This window comes from Podospora pseudopauciseta, assembly GCF_035222475.1.
Source record: "Podospora pseudopauciseta strain CBS 411.78 chromosome 5 map unlocalized CBS411.78m_5, whole genome shotgun sequence".
Taxonomy (NCBI): Eukaryota; Fungi; Ascomycota; class Sordariomycetes; order Sordariales; family Podosporaceae; genus Podospora; species Podospora pseudopauciseta.
In genome coordinates, this window is record NW_026946665.1 from 620,111 (window position 1) to 624,758 (window position 4,648).

The window sequence follows — 4,648 nt, forward strand, 5'->3', positions numbered from 1 at the left end:
GAAATTCACGAAAAATAATATAGCTTTAATCGTTTCGGTTAATAATATATTATATACTAGTTATACCGTAAATAATAGTTTAATTTAATCGTTTTATTCGAAATTAATATAATTTCGTAGGTATTATTTTATAATTTAGTTAAACCGTTCCGTTTAACCGTCCGTCTAAAAGTAATAAACCGAAAACGCTTTATTTACTACCTTTAGTTTCGTTATTAACGCTTTTTAAAACTTTAATATAAACTTAATATTGCGGTCTATAATAAATTTTTTTAACTATATATATATTACTATAATATACCGTAGTACTATATTTATTAATTATTTTACCGATTAGGTTTCTTTATAAGGTAAGAAATATACTTATTTAATAAGCTTATCGACTATTATTAATATACTATTATACTTAACGCTAATTACTGTATTTTTAGACTTTAGTAATTTAATAATAAAATTTATTATAATTAAACTTTATAACTATTTTACTACTAATAGTAGTTCCAGAAATCTATAAGGCTTATACTTCGTAACCCTTATTTTCTCGCACGTATAATATAATTAAATAACTTTTTTAATATCGTTTTTAATCCTTAGCTAATTAAAGTACTATTTAATTTTTTCTATAGTCTTAACGATATTTATATATCCTCCGAGCTTCGATATATAAATCTTTATTATTAATACTATCCTATTACTTAACCTTATATACGCTCGATTCTTATACTATAATCTTCTTTAACTATTTTTCTAAATACCTTATAGCTTTAGCTTTTCCTATTAATATTATTTTATAATATTATTATTTAACTTCCTTTAATATTTATTAGAAATAACTTTTTTATTATATATTATATAATACTTTATTTATAGCTATAATAAATACTTAAAAGTATTATCCGGCGCCTTTTTAAATAATAGTAGTAACTCCTTAGGTATATCTTTATAGTAGTCGGCTTACCGGCTAAGTATATTTACTTTAGCGTTTTCCGAGCCCTTTTTATAGTTAATTTAAAAATTAAATTCCGAAAGAAACTTTAATTATTATATTTACTATATGTTAAGGACTTTTATAATAATAAAGTACCGTAGGTTTTTATAATTTATATAAATTTATATTTTATATTTAATACCGCTAAAGTATAACCTTTATTCTTCAAACGCTTTAATAATAGTAAATAGCTTTTTATTATAAATTAAGTAATTCTAACGTACTCCCTTAAGCTTTTTCGAAAAGAAAATTACCGGATATAATTTACTATTATTATTTTGCTACCTTAATTATCTACCGATCGTATAGTCTAATATATTTACCTCGACTTTAAATAGTCGATTAGGGTTTAATAATTTAAGTATTAAGTCCTTTAAAATAGCCTTTTTTAGCTCCCGGAAAGCTTACTTTTCTTTCTACTTCCACCGGAATTCTATATCCTTTTTAATTAAATAGTTAAATAGCTTTATAATATTTATATAATTCCGGATAAATATCTAATAGAAATTTATAAACTTTAAAAATTTCCTAATATATATTTATAATTATAGCGTAAATTAATTTTTAACTACCGTAATTTTCTCCGGTTCTATACGTACTTTATTTAACAATATTAAATATCTTAAGTATACTATCTTTTACACGTAAAATTCGCTCTTTTCCTTATTAATTAAAAGTCCGGCTCTATATAGCGCGTTAAGTATCTCTCGTACGTACTATTTATACTTCTTTAAAGTACGTAAGTAAATAAGAATATCGTCGAGATAGTATATTATTATTTTATTAAAGTACTTTTATATTATATAATTAACGAAAGATTAAAATGTTATAGGTATATTAGTTAGCCTAAATAGTATTACGAGATACTCGAAATAATTATAGGATATACGAAACGTTATTTTCTATTTATTTCTTTCTTTAATCCGTATATAGGTATACCCGATAAGTATATTTAAGCGTATAAAGTATCGCGCTTCTACTAATTAATTCCGTAACCTAAATATTAATAGTAGCGGATAACTATTTTTTACCGTTTCGTTATTTAATTAGCGGTAATCTATATATAATCGTAAGCTACCGTCCTTTTTCGGTACGAAGAATACGGAATATTTTACTAGCGATATAGACTCCCTAATATACTTTCTTTTTAGATTTTTATTTAAATACTTCTATAGCTCCTTACTTTACTTATCGTTAGTATAATAAACCTTAAATAGCCGTAGCTTAGCTCTTTCTTTTAATTTAATTTCGTAGTCCTACGGTCCTTACTCTAAAAGCCCTTTTAAGTATTTAGCCGTAAAAGCTAGATATCCTTAATATTTTACCGGTACTACCTTTTTCTTACCCCTTTTTACGTTATTATAGTAAGCGTATTTATTAATCTTTAATATCTTTACTAACGTCGTTAACTTTATTTCTTCGATCTTATTACCTATATCGATAGAATATACTATTACTTTTTATATTTTTTACGGTAGTACCGTAGAGGGTGCTTATCCTATACTCTACTCCGTACGTACTTTTAATTTTCTATCGTTAGTTAGATACTTCTAAGGCTTTTTTAATCGTAGGTAGCTACTATCCTTTTAATCGATATTTAAATTATAGTCTTTATACTATAGTTACTTTAAAATTATATCCTTCGAGGGTTTTATATTTATAATATTAAATATAATTAATATTATTTTTCTTTCGACTATAATATTTAGGGGTAATATCTCCCTATAAACCTTTTACGTAAAAAATAGTTTTTATATAACGATTTATTTTTTTTTTTTCTTTTATAGTATATAGGTTTAGTGTACGAATTATAGCGAAATTAAGTTCGTTTTTATATTACCGTTTATTAATATTATTACTTAAAGATCCCTTTATTATATAGTAACCTAAAGGCGTTTATTTTTTTTACCTTTTTCTTATACGGTAGCGACTTTACTAATAAGCGTTAGGTCGTTATTTTATACTTTCGCCTTACGTTAATACTTTTAAAAATACCGTTTATAGTCCGTTAGAGGTTAACGGCTTCCGCGAAGGGCCGTAAGTCGTTTCTTAAGCGGTTATATCGTTTAAGAGCGTCTTTTTACTCCGGATTAACTAGTAATATAAAATCCCTTAACTATACTTGCCTAGCTTTTTTCTATCTTCCGTTTTTAATATTTTCTTATATCTACGCCCGATAGTAGTTCTTCTATTTAATTTTAGGCGTTTTAGTTTAATAATATTATTTAACTTTCTTCTATAAATATATAGCGTAATTTAGATTTAAATACTACTTTAATATTACCTTTTCCTATAAATATATACTATCGTCTATATTCTAACCGTTTACGTATTCGATATAGTACCTTATATACTTTAGTACGATCTATATAACTTAAAAGCTATCCTTTAATTTAACCGGGTTCTAAACTTTCTATAAAATATAGTTATTTAAGTCCTTTTATTAGGCCTTTTCTTACCGGGCTATAGTCCTTTTAATTAACTATAACTTACTTTCCTTATTTACTTTACGTATCGGCTAGTAGCCATATAGCGATTTACTTTAATAGTACTCTATATATTTATATATAATATACTGGAACTAAAGTATTTTCCGATACTCCGGATATTTAGGATAAAGTTATACCGTATTTCCTTTATAAAGTATATACTATATAGGTATTAATATATTTTTTAATAATTTTGCGATTCCGATATTAGCGACCTTCTTACTTTTTTAATACTTTTCTTAACTTTTATATAAGAGCTTTATAGGCTATAATATATTTTATAAAATAGTAATTTCGTACTTATTATATTACCTTTTTAATATCGTTTATTTAGTAGGTTTTTACGCGAGACTTTTACCTTTAGTAACTTCCGTAATAACTTCCGTAATAATCTATATTATTTAATTCCGTAAAGCCTATATTTAAAGATCCCTTTCCTCGTACTCCGCTTTTAGCCTTTTTAGTATTTTTTTTATTTTTTAGAATTTTATATTTTTCTATTTAGTATATTAATTAAAGTTTTTTTCGGAGTTTATTACTTTACTTTATTAATACCTAATAGTTATTACTTTTATAACCTTTAGTTTTTTCAATATAGTAATAAATACGATTTCCTTTTTTTATTCGAGCTGTTTAAGTACTTTATAGTTTTTTTTAAAGTATTTTATTTTACTATAATTAAAATATTTAAAATTATTTTTATTTTAGTTTCGGCTTTACGGCCTTTACTACTATATAGTATCGACGTTTATCGGTCCCGAGTATATAGTGCCGGAGTAGCTAGTACTAAGGTATCTCCGTTTACGCTTATCGTTAAAGCGGTTACCGTTAAAGTATCCCTTATAACTATTATTATAGCTATCTTTACCGTTATTTCCTTTTTTCTTTATACGATATTCGAATTATTAATCGTCGATCTGTATAACTATAGTAATATACTTATCGATAGTATCGGGCTTTATCTTTTTATATAATTTATCCTTTATTTTATCTTTAAGGTTATAATAGAAAAGCTATATTAATTTTTTATCGTTAATAGCGTTACGTAAGTTATCGATTTTAAATTAAACCGCGTAATCGGTTATTAAGCGCGTTTAGCGTAAACTTAAAAGTTTACTTTATACGCACTTTATTTTATTATACTTTCTAAATATTTCTTTAAGTTTAACCT